General features: G+C 39.1%; 1 protein-coding gene across 3 annotated transcripts in view; it reads right to left on the bottom strand.

Moving 5' to 3' along the window:
* Positions 1 to 9823, bottom strand: part of LOC122807294 (uncharacterized protein ZSWIM9-like) — a 430135-nt gene that overhangs the window by 292417 nt on the left and 127895 nt on the right. The window lies entirely within an intron of this gene.

Genomic DNA, 9823 nt, shown 5'->3' with positions numbered 1-9823 from the left:
CAAGCAACCATTTTAACATTGTTTAAATACATTACTTCAAGTAGTTTATTTAAATGAACACAACAGTTCCTATCCAATAATTATGTAACAGTAGTCTTGCAGGTGCTGTGTGCATCTTCATTACTTTTAAAAAGCTAGATCAAATAACCAGGAGGGGTGCCATGTGAATCCTGTAGTCTTGTGTACATACCAGGGTCGTGTGCAACAAGTATACCTGGAACATTAACTTGGAAAGAAGCCTGAGGTATCGTGTGCAAAAAACCTTTATTACCTTTATAAGATCCAGTCAGATCGCATTTCTATACTTTCAGATACTATATGACATACTTCTGATGAAATCAAGTTAACTCACATTTCAATCTCTACACCATTTTAAGGCAATTTCATTTTTAGGCTTTCATTAAGACCTGGGCTGACATCTGCTCTAAGTTCGATCTGCCATTTTAGCTCCCTGACTTGCAAGAGCGTGCCCACATCTCTTATGAACTCAGCTATTCTTTCTAATGCTGTAAACTTAAAGCCTGTGAAGTTCAGGCAGTGTGTGCTATGTTTAGCTAAGGCATTCAAACTGTCCTGTTTGCGGATTGCTGCGGTGTGTTCCTTTATGAGGTCACTTAGCTTTCTGTTGGTTTTGCCTATATAAAAACTTTCACAGTGTATACAAATAGCGCAGTAAACCACATTTTTAGAGTTGCAGTGAAAGTGGTCATGAAATTGGACACTTCTATTGCAGTGCGGGAAAGAGATGTTGTTGCCCTTTCGTACAAAACCACAGGCCACGTATTTGCCACAGTCATACATCCCAGGGTCTGTTGCTATCCCTTCCTGCAGGGATAGGCATTTGTTTTTCTCAAACGAACAGCCTAGGGAAGAGGTCCGTTTAAAGCAAAAGTTCGGGGCTGCCCCAAGTACAGTTGTTAAGCCTTTCTCTCCCTCGAGGATGTCCCAATTGTTGATAAGATCTCCTCTAATTCCGAACATGTCAGTGGACATAGGCAGGGGGAAACTCGCCACCCAGTCACTTTTGTTTGGTCTGTTCAGTGATCTTGCTGTGAAGCCAGTTTCCAGGAGCGATGGATACCTGGAGTGCCTGTGCTGTAAAACCTCCTGGAAGAGATTGTCCACTAAGTATTCTGGGTATTTTCATTCTAAAAATAAATTTCAAAGGTAGAATCCTTCTGTCAAGAAAACCTCATCTTTGTAAATGAGTCTGGAAAGCCAGATAAACTGCCCCTTCACAATGTTCTTTTTCATGAATTGTGGGTGTTGACTGCTTAACTCCAAATAATTATTCCTAAAGGTGGGCTTCCGGTAAATATTGGTGTTAAACCGGCCACTTTCCGAGTCTATTGTAAGGTGGATGTCTAGAAACTGGGTTGCCGTACCAATGTGTCCCACTGTGAGGGTCAGGAATTCCAGACTGTGGAAGAGAGTTTCTAGGAAGCTGTTCAGGGAAGGTCTGTACCCCGTCCAGACAAAGAAGACGTCATCAATGTAACGTCTATACATTATGGTGTTCTTGAAACCAGGAAGCGTTTCAACTTTTTCCATTTCCCAGGCGCTGAGGACTAAGTTTGCATAAGCTGGGGCCATCTTAGACCAGATGGCTACTCCTTTCTGCTGATGGTAAATTTTCACGTTGAACTGAAATAAGTTATTCTTTAATACTGCTTCTGTAAGCCTGCATACAGTATTAATCTTAGTCACACTCAGGTTGGAGTGCCTGCTTAAGTATTGTCTGGTAAGGGTCAGTCCTCTAGTGTGGGGGCTGTTCGTGTAGAGTGCTTCAACATCCAAGGTGACCAAAAAATATTTCCCTCCTTCCAGTCTAAGTTTGGAGATATCACTCAGAAAAGCCCAAGAGTCCTTAGTGTAATATTTGCAGCTTTGAACAATCAGGTTGAGGATGTGGTCGACATACTTAGATATTTTTTCAGTTTCTGTCCTCCGGTTTGAGACCACGTGGCGGAAAGGTGGATAGTCAGGATTTTTGTGTCTCTTGGAAATTCTGAAAAATTTCCCAAGGAAGGTTTTCTGACCACCAAAAAATCCTTTTCATCCTGTGTGATCTCATTCTTTAGATACATTATAACAACAATAATGCAATAATGAGGGGAAATCACTCGGCAGAAAGCTTTTTTTTTTTTTAATGCGCCCCCCCATTCTTTCACTCCCTGTATCCTGACAGCCACGAGTTTCCTGATTTGGTAGAAACAAAACATGCAAGCATTATTTTTCTCCTAAACCCAACCCTCAATCTCCATCAGGAATCATGTGCTTGTGGCAATTCAATGATGCCAGACCAGTCATTCCTGTAAATGTACACATTCCCTCGCTATAGAGTGTGTGCTGCAAGGTGAGTCCATGTTGTTTCTACTCATTGTTGATCCTAGCCTCCATTAGGTTTCTGTCTTACCACAGGTCTAGCTGCTATCTGTCTCTCCAGGATGGGTAGGATGGTGGGGGCCACAATCCTAATCACCCCTGGTCTAATCCTTCAGCACCAAGAACACTAAATGAAACTGGGTTGTCTAAGTCACCGTGACCGCCTCATCCTTCTAGTGAAAAAAAAAAAATCTTTCAGAACAGGACCCTTAAACACACTATTTTTTACAGGTTGGACTTCACTGTTTCAACTAAGATTAACCAGGCAGGAATGTTACAGCCAAACGATGTAAATAAGGTTAAAAAAGCCTTTATTTCTGAAATAATCTGCAAATATATTAATCACTACAGCTGTCCCTGTCTGGGATTGAACCCAATGATCTGCAATGGCATGCAGAGTACTGCACTTGCATCATACAGCTATAAGCTGCATACTATACACATACTAAACCCTGTACTAAACAACCAAAACCTATATCAGTTATGATATCTTTTACCATATATAATGGTTTTGTTTCGTAAGTCACTTAACTCTACTGTTCAAAGACCTAAACACAAAATTGTTTCATTATAATCTGCCAGGGTGATCCTATTTGCCTAGTAAAATTAAAGTTACCACCTATATGGCTTGCATTTGTGGTTTGTACTAACTCTCATGGTTGGGGTCCCCAAGATCTATCTCAATGCTTAAGCATCTGCAAACAGTATGAACAGACTGTGAGAATATTTACAACAGCACAAGCACTCCTTCAAGGGACTTTATCTCAAACAAATTTCTTGCAAGGAAAAAAGTGCATCTGCCTCCAAATGGTTGGGAGGGTGGCCTAATGGTTAAGGTGTTTGCCTTACAAACACAAGGTGCAGGGTTTGAGTCTCATAAGGGATAACTGGCTAGGCTTAAAATGGCTAGCATGGGTAATTTAGTACTAACCTATGAACCCTAATAAAATGGCATGTATTGTTTGCCTGGTTTTCAAGCCAAATCTGTAAAGCAAGGAAATTTTTTTTTCAGCACTCAATGCAGCACGTGTCTCAAGTAGTATACCAATTATATTAAAATAAAAATTATTTTACACAGCAGTGCATTAAAAAATATATTAAAACTAACAGGTTAAGTTGGTAATTGAACTCTGTAAAACCCTAATGTATGTCCTTAGATTCATAGGTAAATTTTAGGTAACTTCCTTACATTTACTGGTCTTTTTTCACCCTGTGATTCTAAACAAAGCTAATGTAACCAATGTGCACTATTTCCAAGCCCCTTTTTTCTAACCTTGTGGCTGCCTCTTTTTTCTGGTTTCTAACAAGAATGAGGCTACCATTATAACAGCAATCAAGTAATTTGTAATTCTAGTCTAGGATTCATAAATAATTTTCCATTTTATTTAATAATGTTAAGGAAACATTTTCTGTAACTATAAGGAAGTTTAAGTATCACAAATGTAGTTCTGGGTATATCACTACTAAAACACAGACATACTTTATCTGCTCTTCAGCAGTGCTTTGTCAAACTGCCTGCCCTAAAGGGGTTACACTAACATTTGATCATAGAAACAGGAACACTCAGTTTCTCTCTGTAAACAAAATCAGAGAAGATTACGGACTGTTTTTCATTACAGAAGGTTTTAATCGCTCATCCCATTTGATCTCATTTAGATTTTCTTATCTTTCATGTCTGTTAACAGGGGTATGATTTTTAGCAAGATGAGCATCTGACCTGTCAGAACTCGCATTTGTTCAGACTTTTTTTTTTTTTCAATTTTGGAAGAAGTGTGTTTAATGGATGTTCGGTTGCAAAGGTCATATCATGGACACTAAATACCCCCTTTAGAAGCTCTGTTACTTCTAATGTGTCAAGAAATTCTAACTTTACTTTCCTAAAGGAGGTACAACAATACTTTAAAGCATTAAGATTTCTTGATTTGTCACATACATTTGGCACAGCTCAAGTAAAGATGTTCAGCTCACCATTATAATGCAGTCATTAACAACTGTTCTTAAGTGAGAGATCTGTATTTTTTTCCTTTATAAAAAGAGTGGCAGTCCATCATCAGTGGACTGACAGAGGAAAAAGCAATAAGCATACCAGGCGAGGAGTACAAATGGCCATGAATGAGTGAACTGATCAGACACCTCAATGGAAGGACTGTTTAAAAACAGAAATCTTGCTGCAACCCGACTACAAAAATGGAACAGACTACTTGATACAAAATTCCTAGCAGTAGGTAAAACAGAAATAAGTCTAGGAATAAGACAGACCACTTGTTTTTTTTTCTGCCACTGTGATGGTTATTCACCGACTCCAACAACGGATGAAAGTAAATTGGAGGAAAGTAAATTGATGGACTTATCGCTGGCTACTGTGGCCAATGTCACTACCATTAGACTTAGATGCCATTTCACTTGTTTTAATAAAGTTATACTTAAAAAAGACTTCTTCTTATTTCAGCTCTTCCCGGTTAGGGGTCACCACAGAGGATCACCTGTCCACTCATGATTGGCATTGGAGTTTTTATGGTGTCGAGTTGCCAGCCCAGCACCCAACCTTCACAGAAGGCATACACACACACACACACACTCACACCTGGGGCCAATTTAGAGAGTGTCCAATCCACCTACAGCATGTCTTTGGGATGTGGGAGAAAACCGGAACACCTGGTGGAAACCCACACGACCACACTGTTGTTCAAATCTGCTGGGTACCATGACTTTGAATGGCCAAGGAAGCAGGCATTTGGGCCCAAGCCATATAAGCAACAGCCTTTAAAATAAGATCCTGGGAGCTTGCAGTGACATGGCGGGGGTACAGCGGTTTCCATGGCAATGTGGGCTGCCCATTCCTCACCTAGAAGGAAAGGTTGGAGATTACAACACACGCCCTCATTGCTGGGATCTCAGCAAGAGCACAACACCCTCATGGCTGCCTGAATAATGGTCCCTCTGGACAGTTCTTGCCCCATATGGATATAATATGATGGAATTAATGATCTTGAACCTAACTCAAGGAGCTGTAATGGTCTGCAAGCTCATGGGCAAGAAGCATGTAAAGAAACACATTCCTTGTATTTGGTTTCATGTTTCATTTCAGGAAATGTCTTTCAAGTCTGTTGCTACTTGCTCAAAAGTTAAGTGGGCTGGTCTACTGACCCTCCTCACCCATGACTAGGGCTCAAGTCAATCAGCAATAAAGAAAAAAGAAATTTTACACAAGTCAGACATAAAACAGTAAAGCACAAGAAATTTACACATGTGGAGACATAAAATTAAAGTTCATAACCATACCTACGAGAAACTGCAAACAACATGCGAAATCACTCTTTGAACACAAAATACTGGAATTTACATTTGATATGTATTAATAATGTACATGAGTATTACAAATAAACAGGCTGTAAGTATCAATCTTGAGAGAGCAGTTTCTCCTACTGATGTGTTGTATCTTTTGTGAGAAAAAAATAATTTTCATCTGAGCTATGAGGGTCATATGACCTAGCTTGGAATGCTAATCTGACATGCTTCTGCTGAAAATAGGCTCTGTCCTAGTCGGTCTTTCCCAGTCAGCAAAATGATAAATAAATACATAAAAATAAAAAAATGGATACATATGACTGATTGCAGGAGTAAAGCAAGCATAAAACAGAACATTTCACCATAGGTAAGAGCATAAATGATAACAGACGCCATTAATGATTATCACAACAGCTGCAAGAGGATTCTGACAGGAGGTGTTTTTTAAGCATATCTTTAAGCTTAACAGTCTTTTGGTTTTTAATTTCAGTAGGCAGGTGGTTCCAGGCTGTAAGTACCAATCTTGAGCGAGCAGTTTCTCCTACTGATGTTTTTTACCTTTTGTGAGAAAGAAGTAATTATCATCTGAGCTATGAGGGTTATATGACCTATCTTGAAATGCTAATTTGACTTTTGGGGGGGGCAGCTTTGTCTTAGGGACTTTGACAATTAAGAGTGCTAAGCAGAAAGGTGCTCCTCAAACTACAGCTTACCACACTAGCTGCAGACTAACTTCCTAAGAATAAATAGGTCCATTCAGGAAGCCTATGTACCACAACTATGGAAAATATCATATTATACCTCTTCACAAAGGAGGCAAATCTTACGACTTTTCCAACTACATGCCAATAGCTATTCTTTCCCCATTATCTAATTTCCTAGAGAAATGCATACATTCACAAGTTATGCAATTCCTAGACACCAACAAGCTTCTCTCATCCACGCAACATGGTTTCTGCCCACAACTTCTGCTCTTCTCTCATTCACCAACCTGGTCAATCAGCATAGAAACAACAACTATGTATCTGCTACCTTCTTAAACCTCTCAAAAGCTTTTGACATGGCCTCACACCCTAAACTACTGGACACCCTTCATTCTCCATCCTTTACTTCCTCTACCATCTCCTGGTTCAATAGCTACCTATCAAAAAGACAACAATCTGTACAATGGCACAATGAGCTATCCCCTCCTCTCCCTAACTCTATAGGAGTACCTCAAGGCTCAGTACTAGGCACACTACTTTTCACAAACAATCTATATACCTCCTCTAAGCAGGCCTCACTAATTCAGTATGCAGATGACTCCACTCTTATCTGTGCAGCCCCATCTGTCAATACCCTACAACAGCTAGCCCGGGAATCTTTCTCCACTATTAAACTTGGATCACTGATATACATCTTATTCTTAATCCAAACAAAACCAAACTTCTGCTGTTCACACCTAATAAATCTATATCCTCCCCCTCCACTTTCTCTATCTCATCTAAGAATGGCACTATCATCTCTCCAGCCACTCACACAAACCTCCTAGGAGTTGAAACAGACAATAACCTATCATTTGATCTTCACATAGCACAAACCATTCACAAAAGTCATAAGAAAATGGGAACCCTATACAGGCACAAAAACTCTCTCACAGCAAAAGCATGCATCACTCTAGCTCAAGCTCACCTCCTATCGACACTTACTTATGCAGCACCAATCCTAATCCACACTAAAAAATCAGATCTGGATAAGTTAGAGAGTCATGCTACAACAAAATAGCTAAATTTGCCAACAATTCCCCCTATAGAACTCATCACTGCCAAGTACTAAAAGAAATGGCTTGAATTTCCTAACTTACTATTTTACCAACAACTCATCTACATCTTTAACATCAGAAACCACACAGACAAAACTCCAGCCCTCAGTCAGCTAACAACCTCCCACTCTTCCAGTCGCCCTCTACACTCTTCCAATAAACCCCTCCTCAGTGTTACTACTGCTAACAACACTGCAGGAAAAGCCCTTTATTCCCATATCATAGCCAAAAAATGGAACAATCTCCCCACCAATATAACCTCCACAACAACAAATACAAACTTCAAAAAATTACTCAAATCTCATCTCAGGACAACTTGGATTTGCTCATGTATCACTTGACAATCCCTATACCTTTCTTCTCCCTTCTACCAATCTACTCCAGTCTAAAAACATCACACTATATCTATACACATACAAATATGGACTCCTATATCATTCGGTTCTTTGTGCTCCTTCTATGCATATTTACTAAAACTGAAAGCAGTACTTACTACCTTTGAAAAATTATTTCAAACTGTAACTTTTGTCCTGCAAAACCTGTTAACTATTTGGGAACCAACTTCTGAATATATCTGTCTGAACCTTGTAAATATTACTCAAACTGTATCTTAGTCCTACAATGCCTTTTTAACTATTGTTAACAAAGTAATGAATAATTCTACTTGTAAATAACTTTTTCTCTGTTACCTGTTATGTATATTTCTCATTGTATAAAAGTCTTCTTAATTGTGGAGCTTTTCTCCCTGGGCCTCTGCTGAAAATGTACCTGGTCCAGCTAGATTTTCTCGGTTAACAAATGTAAAATAAATAAATAAAATAAAAATACTACTACTCTCTCTCTGTCTCTCTCTTTTGTCTTAACTACAGCTCCCCTTACTGCCTTTCCTGCATAAAAGCTAAAGTGTGAAAGTTCTGTCTGACTTGAGAAAAGCATGTGGGCAAGGAAAAAAATAACTGCCACTCAAAGAACATCTGTACTGAATCATGCATGTTTTTAGGTGTTGCAAGCAGTCCTCTAAACTGTACCGAGTTCCTCGGTATTTACCAGTTATGAGGGGAAAATAATGGGGTGCCATGAATTCCCGAGTGGCCCCCTCAATTCCCAGTTTTTTTTTACTTTTGTTTTACGAAGTTCTTGCCGATGTCATCGCATGCAGGGGTGTGCACAATGACGTCAGTTTCATGATACAAACTGTCAGCCTGTGGGAATTCAGCTGAGGGCTCGAGGGGGTGTGCACTCTCTCTGTTTCCCTTTTTCGTACATGGTTGTGGAAGAGGAATCAATCTGCCACCCAACCCGCCCTGGATTTAAAATAGCAGCAGTCAGCAGCATACAGTGTTAGACTCAGACCAACGAACAAAGCAGCTCTAAAGTCTTGAGCTGTTTTTTTTTTTTTTTAATTAATACAAGTGACTAGCGAGCAACAAAACCGTTCGGACCAGTCTGCCCAGCCAGTGACAGTCAGAGAGAAAGAGAGTGAGAAATTGATTTTGACTTACTGCTCCTCCAGGTATATAAAAAAAAAAAAAAAAAAAAGTGGCTAGATTTCATCACAGTCTCTCATCTCTCTTACTCTTTGTTACTAGAATAATAAATGTTCATGTTTGTGCTGATGTGTAATTGTGTACGTTTGCGTGAATTTGTGAATGCGAGCATATGTATTTATGTTTGTGTGTCTGCACGACTTACCATTATTGCTTTGTTCTTTGCATTTAGTGAGTGTAATACAACATATTTTGGTGGTCTGTTCTTTAGTTTGTAATTGAAAACTGGTATCCCACAATTGCAGAGTGGGCAGGGTTACATAATTATGTATGCAAATTTTATGTTAATTAGCATACAGATTTGTACCTATTTTCATGGGCCTTGGTCCAGATTTTTGATGTTTCCAGGTTGAGAGGTATGTTTACAAGAAAAAGAGAAGCTTCTACAAATGGTTTTAAAAATATGTTTTTATCATACTATACTTCATATCAGTTAGCCTTACACCTTTGACTTACTGCTAAGTGAATAATGTGACAGTTTATATTTCCTTTATAAAGACTTTCCACTCTGTAACTCCTTAAACTTCTTATATTAGAAGCAACATGGGATATATGCAAATTACCCTTTAAGGACGTCAGGTGTTTCAGCTAAATGGCAATTCTGAAAGTCCATGATTTTTTTCTTTTTAAGTCTGTTTATGGACAGATTCAGGCCAATGAAGCCAAACCCCACTAGCTGTGAACATGCATGATAAGAAGTCCACAGATAAATATTAAGTTTCCTGCCTGTTTTTTAATTTTTTTATTTTTACAAAAATGTTAAACTTTTGAGGTCAAACGGGTGGATGGGTTGAAGCAATAC

This window comes from Protopterus annectens, chromosome 1.part1 (genome assembly GCF_019279795.1).
Source record: "Protopterus annectens isolate FY-2018-M chromosome 1.part1, PAN1.0, whole genome shotgun sequence".
In the NCBI taxonomy this organism is placed as follows: Eukaryota; Metazoa; Chordata; order Ceratodontiformes; family Protopteridae; genus Protopterus; species Protopterus annectens.
The sequence above is the reverse complement of the archived record's forward strand: the minus strand, read 5'-3'. Positions and strand labels throughout refer to the sequence as shown.